We start from the raw sequence: 20,322 nt of genomic DNA on the forward strand, positions 1-20,322 counted from the left end.
CATCAAAATTATATGTGACACATACAGCCTACCGGAAAGTCCGCCTTAGCAACAGAACCCCGTGGCGAGTTGTTGTTTACTCTTGTGACACTGTGACTAACCTGTGATTTGTGGCCATGGTTGCTGCCTAGCACAGCAAGAACATCACACTGCACATTGCTAGCCTGTGCTAGAGTTGATCTTAAATGTGAACTCAAAACTGCATATACTAAGGGTTTGCTTACCAGCCTATGGTACAATCAGGAGGTGGGTCATTAGGAACTCACTTCGCCAGCTATTACAGACATTTTGTGTTCCCCTCCCTTCGCTCCCCTCCCAGTCCTTACCCTAACCCTCTTGGCTACCGTGAGGAGTAAATTCTTCTTAGAATTGTACAGTTTTGTCCTAAAAGTTGCCTTTGCATTTTCAAATTTCATTTACTGCACTTATCATTTTATATTAGTACCTATACATTTGCCTGGAGATATGGTGTTATTTCATGGATCCTAACTGTGGAATATGTAGATCATTTCCAGCGTGCTCCATTACAAGCTTTGTGGAGATCGTTGAGAGTTTTCAGTATCTGATCAAAGGGTAAAACTCTCCTTTTCCCTCCGAAAAATAGATCTCTCTGGGTTAAAGGTCATGGAAAGTTTAACATTTAAAGCATCAAGAACTGAAAAGAAGGCTCAGCAAGCTAGGTCCTTGCTCTGAAAGCATGAGGGTCTGAGTTCAGATCCCCAGCACCCAGGTAAAGGTCAAGTGTGCCAGCAAGCTGTCTGAGCCTTAATGCTAGAGGGTGGACACAAACTTCAAGGCTGCTGTGACCTGTCAGTCTAAATGACAGGGTATGTCCCAGAATCTAGGGAGGCCCTATAGTAACAAAACAAACAAACAAACAAACAAAGGTGTAGAGCAATGAAGGAAAACAACTGACCACAAAGGTTGACCTCTGACCTTTGCATGTCCACACACTTTATACACACATGCACACAGAGACAAAATGTAAAATGCACAGTCCCACGATCTTACTCATTTTTTTAAAATCAATATATGGGGTGATTAACTTATGAGGAAAAAGATACTCTTAGTCCGCATTTTCTAGAGAGCACATTTCCAGGCAAGATCGGGTGGCCCATGGCTTTGGGCACCTGATAAGACAACTCACCATGTGGAAACACATGTTCCAACCACAGCACTATGTGGGAACGTATGTTCCAAACCATACAGCACCATATGAAAACATATGTTCCAACCACAGTACCATGTGGAAATGCACGTTCCAAACCATAGCACCTTGTGAAAAAGTGTGTTCAGATCACAGAGCACCGTGTAGAAACGTGAATTCAGTCCACAGCACTACCTAGATGGGATAGCTCTCTGTCTTTCTACTCTCATCCTAACACGTCAGCGAGAAACTTGTGTCCCTGATCATTTCACCTTCTTATTTGACTGTGAGGTTGAACCTGTTTTCACAGCTGGGTTGACTATTTTTGAGAGTGCTGGTTTAAAAGCAAGACAAAAATACACCTTTTCTCCAATTCTCTTCCCCACCCCTTGCTGTGTTGGGATGTTCAAGATCCTCTGTTTGAGGCTGTGTGTGATTAGCTGGTACTGTATTAGCCTTGCTGCTGTAAACCACTAGCACAGAATGTAATATACAAGAAATAACATTTTAAGAAAGTAACAACTATAGCATCATATTGTGATACCTGAAAGATAGAAAACTAACAAAAACAGGGCTGTGGTATAAGAGCTGTTCCAGAGGCAAAGAGGAATAAACCAGGCCGACTAGTGAGATAGATCTTCTAAAGCAAGGCACTAAAAACCAATGAGATGACCACTAACTACACACTGTGGGGGAGAGAGTCTGAGAAAGGGAGCTATGGCAACAATGACTAGGCATGTGTGGGGTATGCTAGTGTCCAAAGCAGGCTATACAGAAGTGCAGAGTGACCAAACAAAGCAAGACAATATGATGTATAACAGGGAAGAATAGTTGATAATAACTTACAAAACAATTCATAAGTGATACAATGTTCAGATGTGGACCACAACAATAAAACGACACAACTATAAAAATGTTTATTTTACCAGAAAGCATGAACATGAAAAAGAAAACATAAAAAGTGGATTTTAGAGCAATATAAATACAGCAGCTGAAATGAGAAACCTCACTTGGTAAGATTTGTATTACTTTCTTAGAACCCAGATGTCCCTCAACAGAGGAATGGATACAGAAAATGTGGTACATTTACACAATGGAGTACTACTCAGCTATTAAAAACAATGAATTTATGAAATTCTTAGGCAAATGGATGGATCTGGAGGGTATCATCCTGAGTGAGGTAACCCAATCACAAAAGAACTCACATGATATGCACTCACTGATAAATGGATACTAGCCCAGAAACTTAGAATACTCAAGATACAATTTGCAAAACACATGGAACTCAAGAAGAAGAAAGACTAAAGTGTGGATAATTTATTCCTCCTTAAAATGGGGGACAAAATACCCATGGAAGGAATTACAGAGACAAAGTTTGGAGCTGAGATGGAAGGAAGGACCATCAAGAGACTGCCCCACTTGGGGATCCATCCAATAAACAGCCACCAAAACCAGACACTATTGCATATGCCAGCAAGATTTTGCTGAAGGGACCCTGATATACCTGTCTTTTGTGAGGCTATGCCAGTGCACAGAAGTGGATGCTCACAGTCATCTATTGGATGGAACCCCAAATGGAAGAGCTAGAGAAAGTACCCAAGGAGCCAAAGAGGTCTGCAACCCTATAGGAGGAACAACAATATGAACTAACCAGTACCCCCCAGAGCTTGTGTCTCTAGTTGCATATGTAGCAGAAGATGGCCCAGTTGGCCATCATTGGAAGGAGAGGCCCTTGGTCTTGCGAAGATTATATGCCCCTGTACAGGGGAATGCCAGGGCCAGGAAGTGGGAGTGGGTGGGTTGGGGAGCAGGGCGGGTGGGATGTATAGGGGACTTTGGGAATAGCATTTAAAATGTAAATGAAGAAAATATCTAATATCTAATATATATATATATATATATATATATATACATATATAATTTTCTTATTTCTATGGCAATAGAGCTGATGGGATTTATGGAGGAGTGGCAGCAGTCCGCATTGAACGAGAAGAGATGGTTACTGGGAGAGTTTGGCTGTGGCAGGAACTTGTGGGAAGCTCGTTCACATCTTTTTAGGGTTTTTTGTTTTGTTTTGTTTTGTTTTCATTTTTTTGTTTTTTATTAATCCGTTTATTTTTTTTACACTCCATATTTTATCCCCCTGACCCCCATCCACCCTCTGTCTGTTGCACATCCCATATCTCCTCCTCAACACCCTGTCTCCATGTGGATGCCCCCCCCACCTGAGCTCTAAACTCCCTGGGGCCTCCATTCTCTTGAGGGTTAGGTATATCATCTCTGAATGAACACAGACCCGGAAGTCCCCTGCTGTATGTGTGTTGGGGGCCTCATATCAGCTGGTGTATGCTGCCTATTTGGTGGTCCGGTGTTTGAGAGATATCAGGGGTCCAGATTAATTGAGACTGCTGGTCCTCCTACAGGATCACCCTTCACCTCAGCTTCTTTCAGCCTTCCCCAATTCAACAACAGGGGTCAGCTGCTTCTGTCCATTGGTTGATTGCAACTGTCTGCACCTGACCCTTTGAGCTGCTTGTTTGGTCTTTTGGAGGGCAGTCATGATAGATCCCTTTTTGTGAGCACTTCATAGCCTCAGTAATACTGACAGGCCTTGGGACCTTCACTTGAGCTGGATCCCACTTTGGCCCTGTCGCTGGACCTTCTTTTCCTCAGGCTCCTCTCTATTTCCATCTCTGTAATTCTTTCAAACGGGAACAATTATGAATCACAGTTGTGACTGTGGGATGGCCCCCCTCTACCTCATTTGATGCCCTGTCTTCCTGCTGAAGGTGAGCTCCACACATTCCCTCTCCCTACTGTTGGGCATTTCATCTAAGGTCCCTCCGAGTGAGTCCTGAGAGTCTCTCATCTCCCATGTCTCTGGTGCATTCTAGAGGGTCCCACAACCTCCTATCTCCCAAGATTGCCTGTTTCTATTCTTTCTGCGGGCCCCCAGGGGCCAGTTCCTCTCCCAATATCAGATCAGCCTCCCTTCCCTTCCTCACTGCCCCCCCCATCCACTTTCCCTCCCAGGTCTCTCCCTCCCTTCCCACTGAGGCGTCCTCACTTGGGCACTTCAGCTTGTTGACCTTTTTGAGTTCTGTGTATTCTGTACTATTTATTTATTTGACTAGCATCTACTTATGAGTGAGTACATACCATGCATGTACTTTTGGGTCTGAGTTACCTCACTCAGGATGGCATTTTCTAGTTCCATCCATTTGCCTGCAAAACTCAGGATGTCTTCATTCTTAATAGCTGAGTAGTATTCCGTTGTGTAAATGAATCACATATTCACTATCAATTTTTCTGTCATGGGGCATCCGAGTTGTTTCCATCTTCTGGCTATCACAAATAAGGCCACTATGAACATAGTGAAACACGTGTTCCTGTGGCATGGTGGGGCATCTTTGAGGTATATTCCCAAGAGTGGTATAGCTGGGTCTTCACGTAGATCTACTTCCAATTTTCTGAGGAACCTCCAGATTGATTTCCAGAATGGTTGTACCAGTTTGCAATCCCACAAGCAATGGAGAAGTGTTCCTCTTTCTCCACATCCTCTCCAACATGTGTTGTCACCTGTGGTTTTGATCTTAGCCATTCTGATTGGTGAAAGATAGAATCTCAGGGTCATTTTAATTTGCATTTTTCTTATCACTAAGGACTTTGAACATGTCCTTAGATGCTTCTCAGCCATTCAAGATTCCTCAGTTGTGAAATCTCAGTTTAGTTCTATACCCCAGTTTTTGATTTGGATTGTTTGGTTTTTTTAAGAGATTAGCTTCTTGAGTTCTTTATATATGTTGGATATTAGCCCTCTATTGGATGTGGGGTTAGTGAAGATTTTTTTCTCAATCTGTAGGTTGCCAATTTGTCTTCTTGCCTATGTTCTTTACCTTACAGAAGCTTTTCAGTTTCGTGAGGTTCTATATATCAATTCTTGATCTTAGAGCATGAGCCATTGGAGTTCTGTTTAGGAAAATTTCCCCTATGCCAATGAGTTCAAGGCTCTTTCCCACTTTCTCTTCTATTAGATTCATTGTGTCTTGTTTTATGTTGAGGTTTTTGATCCACTTGGATTTGAGCTTTGTGCAAGGTGACAAATATGGGTCCATTTTCATTTTTCTACATACAGACAGCCAGTTAGACCAGCAACACTTATTGAAAATGTTTTCCTTTTTCCATTATATATTTTTGGCTTCTTTGTCAAAAATCAAGTGTCCTTAAGTGTGTGGTTTTCTTTCTGGGTCTTCAGTTCTAATCCATTGATGTCTGTTTCTGTACCAAATACCATTCAGTTTTTATCACTATTGCTCTGTAGTAAACTTGAGGTCAGGGATGGTGATTCCCCTAGTTGTTCTTTTATTGTTAAGAATTGTTTTTGCTATTCTGGGTTTTTTACCTTTCCAGATGAATTTGAAAATTGCTCTTTCCATGTCTTTGAAGAATTGTGTTGTGATTTTGAATGGGGACTGCATTGAATCTATTGCCATTTTTACTATGCCTTTGGTAGGATGGCCATTTTTACTATGTTAATTCTGCCAATCCATGAGCATGAGAGATATCTCTGTTTTCTGAGATCTTCCTTCTTGAGAGACTTGAAGTAATTGTCATGCATGTCTTTCACTTGTTTGGGTTAGAGTTATCCCAAGATATTTTGTATTGCTCATGGCTATTATGAAGGGAGTTGTTTCTCTAATTTCTTTATCAGCCTGTTTATCCTTCATATAAAGGAAGGCTACTGATTTATTTGAGTTAATTGTATATCCAGCCACTTTGTTGAAGTTGTTTATCAGCTGGAGAAGTTCTCTGGTAGTTTTTGAGGTTGCTATGTATACTATCATATCATCTGCAAATAGTGATACCTTTATTTCTTCTTTGCCAATTTGTATCCACTTGATCTCTTTCTGTTGTCTTATTGCTCTAGCTAACATTTCGAGTACTGTATTGAATAGATATGGGGAGAGTGGGCACCCTTGTCTTGTCTCTGATTTCAGTGGGAATGCTTCAAGTATGATTCCATTTAAGTTGATATTGGCTGTTGGTTTACAGTAAATCACTTTTTATTATGTTTAGGTCTGGGCCTTGAATTCCTGATCTCTCCAATACTTTTAAGATAAAGGAGTGCTGTATTTTGTCAAATGCTTTTTCTGCATCTAAGGAGATGATCATGTGATTTTTTTTGAGTTTGTTTATATAGTGGATTATGTTAATTGATTTTCATAAATTAAACCAACCTTGCATTTCTGGGATGAAGCCTACTTGATCATGGTGGATGATGGTTTTGATGTGGTCTTGCATTCAGTTTGCAAGAATTTTATTGAATATTTTTGCATCTATGTTCATAGGTGAGATTGGTCTGAAATTCTCTTTTTTGCTTGGGTCCTTGTGTGGTTAGAGATCAGGGTGACTGTAATAAACCAGGAAGGAGAGAGTCTGGCCTGGGACTGAGGACTTAACTATCATTCTTCAATCATATCACTTGCTCCAAAATTCTTGAGAGCTTCCCAGACAGTGGTGTTTGTGCAAGGCAAGTATACAAACAAACATGAAATGGAGAATATTTCACATTTGAACCATAACAAGATTAGTGAGAAATATTAAAGAAACTTTAGTGCACCAAAAGGCATAGCACTGGACACTATCAAAGGGCACAGGAAGACAGCGGTGAAATGTAACAAGATCAACCCTGTGGTTTGAGATTGTTAAACTGTCTGATGCCATCCTTGGAAAGCATGGAGGGAGAACAAGTGTGGGAAAAATGGATATCATCTTTTTCCTAAATTTGATGTAAATTATATACCTCTAAATCTAAAAAGCTCAATGAATCCCCTAACATAAAAACATGGATATTAGATTATATCATAACAAAAATGCTGAAGGATATTGAAAAGTACTTGCTTAATGGGTGAGGCCTTTGGCTCAATCCCTAGCACAAAAGGAGTGACTTAAAGTAAAAGAAATGCTAAAGCATACTTCTCAGGCCCGAGGGACCATGATTCTCAACTAGGGACAGTTACTTCCCTGGAGAACAATTTCCCATCTTTAAAGACATTTTTGGTGGGCTTTTCTTGGCTAAGTCACTGTATATGTATGTGTCTGTGCATAGGGTTATACAAGTGAGTACGGTGTCCACGGAGCCCAAAGCCAGGATTGGATTCTGTGGATCTGGAGTTGCAGGTGGTTGTGAACTATCCAGTGTGTGGTGAGAACCAACCTTGCATGGTGTACAAGAGGGGTATGTGTGTTTAACCACCGAGCCATCTCTCTAGTGTTCAGTTCCAAGGTCGAGAGATACTGGGGGGTGGGGGATACACTAAAGAGCATGGGAAATGATAAACATTATTAACTATGAATAATTTCTAATAGAGATTTGTTTATGCCGAAATTATAATCCTAATAATATGGTATTGCTATAGACAAAGGGCTATCTGATAATGCTGAAATGCGTATTTAATTCACATTGTGATGATTACTCTTTTCAGCTGGATTAGTGTGAGACACGTGCTTCAGGGTTCAAGCTCACGATGGCATTCCCAGAGATGATTAGATCATGAAGGCTTTGATGGACTCATAAAACTTCGGTATTATTTCAAGGCAATGAAAGGCAGGACATGGGCTTAGGTGGAGGAAGTGAGTCTGGGGGGATATGTCAGTGAAACCATAAGCCATAATAAATAATTCTTCTCAGTAAATTGTCCACTCAGATATTTTGGAGAAAGTTATACAAAAGTAACACATAGGCATGAAAACATCACCATTAAAGATCTGCGTGCCTGTAGTTGTGGGGCATCAAAATGCACAGCAGAGATATAAATCAAGTTAAATCTGTCCGAATTGAAAAGGAAAGCAGTTCAATTCATTATGACTGGGAACTTTACCATTCGTCATGGATAATGAGCAGGCTGAGTAGACAGAAATTCAGCAATGGTTTGTAGACCTTCAACTCACCGGACTTTGTTGACACTTGTGGAACTGTACTGTAAAACCAACAACAGAATACTACAGATGTTCAAGTGCTTATGAGCCATTCATTAAGCTATACCACGTGCTACACAGTTATTGAAACCATGGCAAAGAAAACCTCAAATTATAGACATATACATGCTCACACTGTCTGACACCCCAAAACTTACACAATACTTTACAAGATTAAACACAGTAACTATTCACATTCTCTTCCATTGTGGTTTCATTTTTGACATTAAAATTTTGCTTTTATTTTTATTTTTTTGAGAAAGGGTCTTATGTATCTTAGACTGGCCTTTGACTTTCTACACAGCTCAGCATGACTTTAAACTCCAGATTCTCCTGCTTACACCCTCCCCCCGCCCCTTGTGCATGAATTACAAGTATGTGGCATTATGCCCTGCTTAGAATTTTGAGAAATCATGTAAAGTTTATAGTCTAGGCCATTCCTCTGGTTATTCCTCTGTCCTGGCTCCATTTATTGTTAATGAACTGACTTTAAGCAACACTCTACCATTTTCTTCTACCTCTTTATTTTTCTGTCAGTACTGTGCTAGTTTAAATTATAACACCTTAAAAGGTTTTTACATTCACTAATACTAGTCTGCTTTACTTACCAGTATTTACTTACTTATATGGAAATAACTGTTATCTTAAGAAATCTATTGATAAAAAGTAAAAAAGTTTTAAAAATATTAATTAGTTGAAGATTAATTTGTATTTATAGAATAAATAGAATGGCATTTCTCCAATGTTGACTCTTCCTATTAAGGAAATTGTATGACTTTTCATTCAGAGCTTGAATTTTCATATTTTCTTCAAATGCAGGCACAGAGGTACATACATACCTTTCATTCTAGAGTTCAGGAGGAGGAGAAATGAGGGACATCATAAATTAAAGGCCAGCCTATGTTTTTCAAAAAACAATAACAAAAACACAAAACAAAACAAAAACAACAAAAACAAAAATAAAACAAAGCAAACCTGTCTTCACGTAGAGAAGTAGTCTTTACCTTGTTGAGCACATGACTCCTAGATTAGGAAGGTACAGGCATCCCTTCTACCTCTAAGGATGCAGCCGGTCTCAGGTGGAGCAAAGGCACTTGACATTTATTAAGAGCTTAGCCCCAGGCAGGGCTCAAAATTTCTCATAGAGAGCCTGTGTACTTCCTAGATGAGCTCCTTGAGTGGTCAGCTAGGTTTTGTTTAGTTCTGATTATTTTTTGAAACGGCATCGTTTTCTTCATTGTATTTTCTAGTTACTCCCGTCACATCCCATTGTGCTTTGCCTTGTGCGCGGTGCCCGCTCACTCTTCTGCTGCTTACAGGCATACGGTTACATCATCTGCGAAAAAAGCAAACGTGCCTCTCCCTTTCCGGTATTTCCGACTTTTATTTCATTATTTATGGCTCTTATTGATGCTTCCATAGAAATAAACACTGCTTTTGACTGAGGACATTTTTAGCATCCTTCTGACTTTAATGAGAACGCCTATGCTTCCTCATTAAGCTCGAGAGTGGTACGCCACGTCAAGAAAGCACATTTAGTCATGTTTATGAAAGGCTTTTTAAAAAATAATTAGCAGTGATAATTAGAGGACTCCTATGTAATTATGCCAAATATACCACCGAAATTCATTAGGATGATTAATGTTTCTCCTTCCCTTTTGCTTTGTAATGTTATAAGCTATTAATAGGTTTTGAATCCCTAATCATATTTCTATAACTCAAGTGACTAATCTTGTTAATTATGTAGTTCTTTAAATGTTGCAGAGATCTAGTTGTCAAAATTTAAAAATCCAAATCAACATTCCTTTTTGCTTTGGTACAAATTTTCTATATTCATGTTTATTCTTTAATTTGGCTTTCATGTTTCAGAGAGGCAGGGTGCAGCTCAATGAACTAAATAGGTGAGAGTGTGTGAATAAATGAATAAGTAAAAGGAAATCTCTTTTTCTGATTTTTGGTCACTAGGGCCAACAGTTTTCATGAGATCATTAAAATTCACAGGAGGACCCAGAGAATCCTTAAAGTTGAAGAGGAGGAAGAGGCCTGCACCTGCCTGGCACAGTGTCTCAGTGGGTTTTGTTACTGTGTGAAAGGCCCTGAAACAAAGGTGTCAAGAGCTGGACAGAAGCAGCCCCAGAGGGCATTGCATCAGCAGCTCCCTTCGCTGATGCCCAGAGGCCTTCATCTTTATGAAGCAAACGCTTTTTACAGAAAACAACCTTCACTCTTGGGAAATCTCACTTCTGAGTAATAATCAGTATTGTTCCAACCTCCCCGATACCACAACAACGCTGTTTTAAATCTTTGCTTCTGTAATTTTCACAGAGCTTTACTACATGAAAGTTTCTTGGGGCTCTTATTAAGTTATTCCTAATTTCATGGACACTGGAAGTGAGCAGTTTGATAACGGATCTGAGTCTGAAGTGTGTAAGTAGCAGACAGGGACTAGACTTTTGACAGACTCCTGGTAGGTGGGGGGGGGGGCATAGGAAGAGGGGCTATGGCTGGTAAACAATAGTGATGAACTTCCAAGGTGGCTGGGTTCTTCCTCACCTTCCTGACTTGAGACTTGGAATGGGAGACCTCCTGGGCTTTTCTCTGTGGCTCAGTAAGTTCAAGGCAGGGGTTATTCAACAGTTGTGGGCCAATTAGCCATCCTGTCTTCTTCAGATCTGGCTAACTCTTAACTTAGGGGAGGAAGAGCCCTCAAGGAGAAGCTGGATTTTGGCTCTCCTAAGCCCCCTCTACACGGTGGAGCATCTTTTCTCTGCGTACCTGCTGTGTGTGTTTCCTCACCCCTGATAAAAACCTTCCTTCAGATGCCAATTCAGCCCGCTAGTTTTCTGTGTTCACAATTTCTCAGTTGTTAACTGCAGTTCTAGAGATATTTCTCCCTCTCGTTTAATTCCTTAACTGGCAGAGAAAAGGAACCCAGTCCAGACCCCAAGACAGTAACAGAAGCAACCCTACCAAAGCCTGAAGGTAGCAATACAAGGAGCCTGAAAGATTAATGTTAGTACCAATGCCAGATGACATGAGGAGGCATTAAAGCTCTTCTTATTTAGGGAGGAAAAGTTGCCAGACTCATGATGCCCAAAAGGCCAATGGTAAGAAAATAAGAGCAGAGATCCAAAAGATCAATGTGTATCAGTGGAACCCTTTTTAAAACACATAAGGACTGACTTAGTCTGCATTCTGCCAAACAGAACTTTGTACTACCACGCGGGACAACTGAATGTGTTTGAATTTCTTTCACTCTGAAGCACTGGCTTCTATGCACTTTCCACTGTGGCCACAGGAAGAAGCAGAGCTTCTGTTGTGCACCGAGTAGAAATCTCACGTTGCATTTGTCTGTAGACTGGCTGTGTGCCTCCAGGGTTCACTCTGCTCAGCATTTCAAGACAGTTTCATGTAGCCCAGGTTCACCTCTACTTTCTGTGCAGCTAGGGAGGACCCTGGACTCCTGATGCTCCTGTCTCCTTCTTCTAAGTGCTAGGAGTACGGTGTGTACCATCATACCTGGCCCCAACACTCTAAGTTTTCTGTCCTTGTCAGAGTGGGAGTAATCAGTATGAGAAGGCAGATTGCGGAAATCCACGGCGTCCTCTGCTTTGCCTTTTGTAGAAATTCTACTGAAATGGAAACTTCTACTTTCTTTGGAAAGTCAGTTATGTCAAATAATGTTTTGCTGGTACACACAGGTGAAAGAATGTTTTGTAATTGCAAACATGTGAAAGGACGTATGATGTTCAGAATATATAAATATAACCCCACAGACAGTGGAAGCTTGAGCATTCATTAATTTGCTTTGTTCCATCTTGCTATTCTTTCTTTTTTAATTTTTTAAAAATTTTCTTTATTTACATTTCAAATGTTATCCCCTTTCCTGGTTTCCCCTCTGAAAATCCCCTATCCCCTACCCCCTCCCCCTGCTCACCAACCCATCCACTCCTGCTTCCTGGCCCAAGCATTCCCCTATACTGTGGCATAGAACCTTCACAGGACCAAAGGCCTCTCTTCCCATTGATGACCAACTAGGCCATCCTCTGCTACATATGCAGCTAGAGCCATGAGTCCCACCATGTGTTTTCTTTGGTTGGTGGTTTAGTCCCAGGGAACCCCGGCAGTACTGGTTGGTTCATGTTGTTCCTCCTATGGGGCTGCAAACCCCTTCAGCTCTTTGGGTCCTTTCTCTAGCTCCTTCATTGGGGACCGTGTGCTCCGTCCAATGGATGGCTGTGAGCATCCACTTCTGTATTTGTCAGGCACTGGCATAGCCTCTCAGGAGACAGCTATATCAGGCTCCTGTCAGCAAGCTCTTGTTGGCATCCACAATAGAGTCTGGGTTTGGTGGTTTGTATATGGGATGGATCCCTAGGTGGGGCAGTCTATGATGGCCATTCCTTCAGTCTCTGCTCCATACTTTGTCTCTGTAACTCCTTCCATGGGTATTTTGTTCCCCCTTCTAAGAAGGATTGAATTATCCACGCTTTGGTCTTCCGTCTTGAGTTTCATGTGTTTTGCAAATTGTATCTTAGATATTCTGAGCTTCTGGGCTAATATCCACTTATCAGTGAGTGCATACCATGTGTGTTCTTTTGTAATTGGGTTACCTCACTCAGAATGATATCTTCCAGATCCATCCATTTGCCTAAGAATTTCATAAATTTGTTGTTTTTAATAGCTGATTAGTACTCCATCGTGTAAATGTNCCACATTTTCTGTATCCATTCCTCTGTTAAGAGACATCTGGGTTCTTTCCAGCTCCTGGCGATTATAAATGAATACCTTGCTATTGTTTACAAACAGCACACATGTATTGATTCACCTTACATTGTGTTCCTTAACTCCACCTTGTGACACCTTTTTCTTTTTTGCTGCTTCAGCAGTCTAAGGCTGGTTGACAAGCCTTGTGATTTCTTCTGTATTGAACTGCCCTTGCTGGTTCCTGTGTGATGTCTGCCAAGAGGACCGGTCTACTGCTGCTGATCTGAACTTGGTGTTTGCTACTAGACTGAACTGCTGATATCCTGACAAGAATGATTGGACTTTCTCCAAAAGAACTATTTCTAAACAAGTCTACTTTGCCCATGTTCTAATAACTTTTCTTTCCCACTACCTCTGGTGGGTAGTGGGCTAGAGGAGAGGTTGAATCTGTATTAAAGTAGGTTGGAAAAAAATTTATGTTTACACTGTACATATCTTAATTTCAGACAGACTTTCAAATTTATTTGCGTAATACTTTTGCCTTTTAAATCTTTTATTTCACAGTGTCAGTATATAATTTTTCTTTCTTAATTGAGAATATTTTTCCTTCCTTATAGTAGTTAATTAAGCAAGGAGTTCTGTTCTATGTGAAACACCACAGCTTTTCCTTATCAGACCCATTACTCCTCTATGTCTGACTTACTAGATAATTTTATCTCTTCTAAGTTTAGTATGTAATCTACCCCACATTTTTAGGTAACTTATAGATCCCTTTCACACTATCTTCTCTGGATACACATTTGAAGCTAAGCTATCTGTTGACACAATGGCATTTTATTCTATGGGTTTCAGTTTGTAACATTTTAATTATTCTTTCCACATTTTGTAGGATCCAGTTTGGTTTTTTCTCTGTAGCAAAGATCTTATGTTTTCAAGCAGTAGATGAAATACTAGTTCTATTTTGGTCATTCACCCTTGAGTCACCATGCTGAATTTAGAGACTATGGTCTTGGCCATATGGATCCACCAAGGGGATTTTGTAGGTCAATATTTAGTCAACTTTCGTGAATACTTTCACAGGGTTTGTTTACCACAACAAGGGTATAGAGCTGGTGTTTATCCTGCTCATCAATGGCACTGACCTCATTGGTCAAATAGACTTCATCCTTGCTAACTTTCCTGAAGAGAACCCCTGTTTTTAGCCTTTGTTGGTTATATTTTCTACTTGTAGTTTTGCGGTTTTTCTTATTTATATTTTGACATGAAATGTGTGACAATATTAGAGAGGAGCATAGCCCTGCAGATTGTTTCCTCTTATAGCAATATGTCTTCCTCTGTCTTGCTTTGTATCATTTGTCTCAAGTTGAATTCCATCTGTGCCTAGTGCCAGGATCACAGTTTTCTTTCTGCTATAATTTACCTGCTGTGCCCTTTTCACTTTTCCTTCTGCTTTTCTGATCATCTTGTGTTTATATTCCCCCTTTTTTTGTATATCACATGTGCCAATCCCAAATGCTACCAAAATTTAACTTATAAAATCTTCATCGTTACAAACATTTATAATACAAGCAAATATTAGCAACAGAGTGGTAATGACAACTAGTAGCATTATTATATAGTGACACTTTGATATTTAATGTTTATGAAGGTCCTACTTTATGCCAGGCACTGCATTATCATCTCATTTAGCCTTCACACCCTTGTCAATATTTCCATTTTGCAGATGTGAAACTAATGATTAACAACTTTGTCCCAACTCAGAGAATTTTAAGAGGCTGACTGGACAAAAGTCATTATCCATGGGGCTCGAATTGGGAGACTTTATAATCCAATTTCCAATCTGTCTTTCATTCACTGCCCACTCCCAAATCATATCAACCACAGCTAATTTGGCATGCTGCAGTTCTCAAAGTTTCCAGCAGAGGGTAGAATGTCCATGTGAAATCTATATGCTAGTAACAATTGTACTCTTAATTCAGAATTCTCTACATATGTTAAAGCTAGATGAAATGCCCTACAGTGGGGAGAGGGAACTTGTAGAGTTCACCTCCAATAGAAAGAAAGAGCATCAAGTGGAGGGATGGGGTTGCATTACCATAGTTAAAAACTCTGACCCAGAATCGTTCCTGTCTGAAAGAAATGCAGGAACAAAAATGGAGAAGAGCCCGAGGAAAAGGTCCAGTGACAAGTCCAACTTGGGATCCAGCTCAGGGGGAGGCCCCAAGGCATGACACTATTACTAATGCTATGGTGTGCTTACAAACAGGGGCCTATCATGACTGCCCAACAAGCAGCTGAAAGAGTCAGATGCAGATATTTACACCCAACCAATGGACAGAAGCTCATGGCTCCTGTGGATGAATTAGGGAAAAGCTGGAAGAGGCTGAGGAGGAGGGCAACCCTATAGGGAGACCAACAATCTCTACTAATCTGGTCCTCTGGATCTCTCAGACACTGAGCCACCAACCCCGCAACACACACTAGCTGATGTGGGGCCCCAACACATATACAGCAGAGGACTGCCAGGTCTGGACTCAGTGAGAGAAGATGCACCTAACCCTCGAGAGACTTGGGGTCCCAGGGAGTTGGGAGGGGGCATCCTCTTGGAGATGAGGCAGTGGAGGAGGTGTGAGATGTGCAACAGTCGAAGGGTGAACTGGGAAGTCTGGACTGTAAAAAAAAAAAATTAAAGATAATTTAAAAAGACAATGGCTGTCCCCTGGGATAGGAAGAAAATCAAAGAGAGTTCTTTCAGATTAAAATTATTGAAGTGTCAGATGCACTAATCTTAAGTTTTAAAACTGTAATAACTGCAATTTTAAATATTGAAAAATGAGCTTATAGTGATGTTCTATAATACAAAGGCTGACTTTCCCTCACCTCAGTATCTGAGTGAGTGAGCTTCCAAAGTATCTTTGGTCATTAGATACTATGTTCCTTTTCCTAATTGCCTCAGCAAGCCATTGGGTCTTAGAGCCTTGACCTAGGTCCAGGAACACATGCCATCCTGTGTCATTAACCTGGGAAATTGAGCGTTGGCATCATTCACTAAATCTAGAATATTTAAAAATCTTAACAGAAAGAAGTTCTTGGAAGGAATTTGAGGGGATGGGTAGAACAAGAGGGGGTGTATGAGAAAAGTTGGAGGGAATAAAAGGGAAAGAGGAAAATCATGTAATTATATTTTAATTTAAAACATAAAATATTATTTTAAAAAACTTATTTGTAGAAACATATTCTGTTATTAGGTCAATGGGATCAAGCATTTCTAAGAGTAAAACTTTAAGATCAGAAGCATTGTCAAGAGTTAATCCTTAATAAGAGTAAGGGCCAAGACAGGAAAATTAACATATGTCTTCACCAATTCTATCTTTGTCAGCTGCTCTCTATACCGTGTGTTTGTTCTAAAGCAGATTAGGGTATCACCGAGCAAACTGATCATCAAGTACAATAAAAACAAACTTAGGGTACTCAGTTTTCATTTCCAGGCTTTTGAAGTTTATCTTTATTCAGTTTCAGACAGAAAATGTACAGCTCCAGGTGTAAATTCATGCTTTCTCGACCCAGGGAAGTAGGGAACAGACATAGAGACTACACAACAAGAGGGTCATGCAAGTTTGAGGTCAAATAAAGCCTGGTCTCATTTATGTAAGGCAATTTCAAATATTCTTGTAAGCCATCTCACTCCCTGTAAGTCAATATAAACAAAAATTTTAAGTCCAATACAAAAGTTAAATAAATGAGCCATAGATTTTAGTCATACACAAGTCATGACCTTAGGACAAAGATGTTAGAGGGTTTTTGACAGAATTAAAACATTCTTTGAAAGCCGGTTAAAGTGTCACATGCTTGTGATCCAAGCAATGGGGCAGTGGAGACAGAAAGACTTAGAGCCTTGTTAGGGTTGCAATATAAGTTGTAGTCCAACTTAATTTGCATGATAAGACCCTATCTTTAAAAAAAGAAAAAGAAATATTACTTGAGCCACCCATTTAGGCTTGAGTAATGCAGATGCTCTTTTTAAGGTGAAAAGAGGAGGGCATTGTGAATAGTGTACAAAAATCACCTTCTCTGGCATCAGATGGCACTGGATATCAGCTTGAGGACAGTCAAAACCTTAACTGTGAGCATTGACTTTATAGACACAGTGGAAAGCAGGCAGTGAGGGGCCAGACATTAAGAGGTTATGGAGCTAATCAAAAATATATTTAGAGATCTAAATCGGATGAAATTACTTGTGGAGCTTACTGGAGGATACGAGGGAAAAGGAGCGGGGAGAGGAGAACAAATATGGAAAAACAAATTGGTGGATGGTTCATTTCTGCTTGGAAACCTAAGTGTCCTAGACTTAAGCCCTAAGTTTGGAATGAGAGTGCTCTTTCCTGCTGGTATAAGGACATATTAGGGAGGAAAAAAATCACTTAAAAATGCAATAGTTTATTGAAAAGAGACAACTACCTCAGGTGATCAATTTGCAGTTTGAAATAAATATATATGTGCAGGTTAGGGGACGGGCAATCTAACTCACAGCCACAGTCACCGGGGCAACTGCTGGATGTATGAACTACAGTTAAGGAAAGTCATGAACAACTGATATCTCTTGGAGAAGCCCCTACTATTTAAGGAGGTATTTTCTCACTCACTAATTCATTAATCAGTAAACACTACCATTTAATTATATGTCAGGCACTAGTCTAAAACAGAGCAAGACCCCTTTTCTTACTGAGTCCCAATGCACTTGGGAAACAAAGACAAGTCAGGAAAGAAACAGACACGTGAGACCGTGCCTGAAGGGACACAGCCCACAATGCAGCACTGTCTTTTTTCTTCTTCTAGTGGCGAAAGGGATGAATTTGTCATCTCTTATGAAGCACTACACTGGAAGATCCTTGTCTTACTAGTATATACTGGTTGTACAAAGTAATGGGTTTTATTACAATGATTTCACCCTTCCACACACACCCCCCAACACACACACACACCATACTCACCCTTTCTTGACCTTCATCTGAATTCTGAATCATCCTGGACAGCTCTCAAGTGCCCCTTTCAGCAGTATAAATATCTTACTTTCGAGTGACCAAAAGACCGTCCACAGGAAATCCTTTAGAACTACACAGTCTTCCTGCCAGTGTCCATGAGATTGCCTACACTTTTGTTGTTGGAATTCCACCACCACAGTGTTTCTGTTCTAGCTGTACAATTAAACAACTATAGCTTCTAAAGAGAGCCACGTTTGATAAGAAATGGAAAGCCGAGGATTTGGGGAGGAGGGATAGAAGATAGGAATGGATTCCATTGCAGTAGCATAAACGTTAGGGCTCTGTGCTCTAGTGTAGTCTAGGCAACTTTAGGTGGTTCTGAAAGCATGCCCAGAGAGCCTGTGATTAAAAACCACACTCACTGAAATTCTTGCGTCGTTTTCTCTTTCCCCATTATCATTTCTTCTTTGTATAATGGAGTTCTCCAGAGAATAGATGTCTCAAGATAATGCTGTTCTTCTGGTGGAAAGGGGACTTCAGAGGTGGGAGAAGAGGAGGAAATATGATAGGGAAGGGCTATAGAGGCTCATATGTGATGAAAAGTGCACGGAGATAGGAAATTGTCATGAAACCTATTTCTTTGTACAACTAATACACAACAGTTGAAAAAATAGAGGGGGTTAAAGAGATGGAGCAGGTTCCCAGCACTACTGGTCTCGCAAAGGACCATGGTTCGGTTCCAAGCACCCACAGCAGGCAGCTCATAACCATGTATAATTCCAGTTTCAGGGGATCTAACACCCTCTGAACTCAGTATTACATGCACATAATGTTCATAAACACCCTCTCCCTCTTCCCCTCCCTCTTCTTCCCTCCTCTCCCTCCCCTACCCTGTCTCTCTCACACACAAATACATATCTACAAAATAATTATAAATTAATATTAGAAAAAATTGTAAAACCTGTGAACAAATGCAATGTATGTGTGCCTATGCCTCTACACTAAGATTTTCGAGTTTTGACTTACATTAAATATTGATCGAGGCTGGAGAGATGACTCAGCGACAGTTAGGAGCCATTGTTGTAGAGAACTTGGTTCAGTTCTCAACATATAAAGGACAGCTTACAACTGTCTGCAACTCCAGTTCCAGGAGATCTGACACTCTCACGGAGGCATACATACAGGCAAAACACCAATACATAAAATAAAAATAAATACAAAATATTGATCAATATGATCTGTTCATACAAAAGATTTGTGGGAAATGTAATAATTTCAAGAGTGTAAATAAACTGAAAATGAGACGTTTTAAGGATCTATAACTTAGGGGATAAATCTTAGTTGAAATGATATTCATACCTACTCAAATTTTATATGAAAAAACTAGACCACAGGGTTCATGAAAAGTGACTGTATTTGGTTCAGTGTTTTATTTTCATAATCAAACACTGGTGCCACGGACATCATAGGCATTCAAAGATTTCATAAAATGATAAATTTATGTATCAAAAGATATATTCATAAGTAGAGACTTTGCTAATTGATTTTTTATTACATTAAGTGCCAGTTACAAATGCAAAGCTCCTGTCTTCTATTCCTTTCATACCCTAGTTCAACATTTTTAGTTAATTTTTGTCTTATAACCTATGAAACACATTGATAATCAGCTGTCTTCCATGTTGGGGTCCTACTTTCTTATTCTGTGGCAAGTCTGAGCACTCTGCAGGTTTTGTTTTGGCAGTAAGAATAATCACTCTAGAGCACTACTAAACAGTACCTAAAGGAAATGGTGAGCAAAAAGATAAACAAACCTGCTGGGTGTTTCCCCCAAATAGTTGAATTCTTCATGAAGCACTCTAACGAAAATTCCTAACCTCCTCTCCCTCTATTTTTGAACCACACCATTAAAGTTCTGCAGGTTAGTAGTTCCCAGAATCTGGAAAGAATAAAAGCACAAATTCTTTTGGTAAGTATATTTTTATACTCTACAGTGTGTCATGAGACAATCAATCTATGGGATTTTGAAGAGAGATTTGAAAGTATGCTTACTGTCTAACTAATGAGTACAAAAATGCCAGCCCACAATAGCCCACCAATACAAAGACTAACTAATATAAGCTCTGAGGGCCATGGCTTGCCTCCCACCTTCTGACCCAGTGAGAAACTCTTCAAAGATGGTGAGCAACACAAGGCCAACAAGCTGGAAGACTTCTTCCAGACCAAGTTCTTCTGGGCAAGTGGAAGAAATTCTCTCTTCACTCATCCCAAAGTCATCCCAGCCTGACTCCATCATGAGAGCTGCCTCCATTCTCAGGCCACAATAATGAGTCCCCTGTGTCATTAGGCCTTGGAAAGCTGGCAATTGTCACCACTAGAGAAGGAACAGTTGTTCTTGAAACTAACTAAATACTTCTTTTTTTTTTTTTTTTTTTTTTTTTTGGTTTTTCGAGACAGGGTTTCTCTGTGTAGCTCTGGCTGTCCTGGAACTCACTTGGTAGACCAGGCTGG

Source organism: Mus pahari, chromosome 5 (assembly GCF_900095145.1).
Source record: "Mus pahari chromosome 5, PAHARI_EIJ_v1.1, whole genome shotgun sequence".
NCBI lineage: Eukaryota > Metazoa > Chordata > Mammalia > Rodentia > Muridae > Mus > Mus pahari.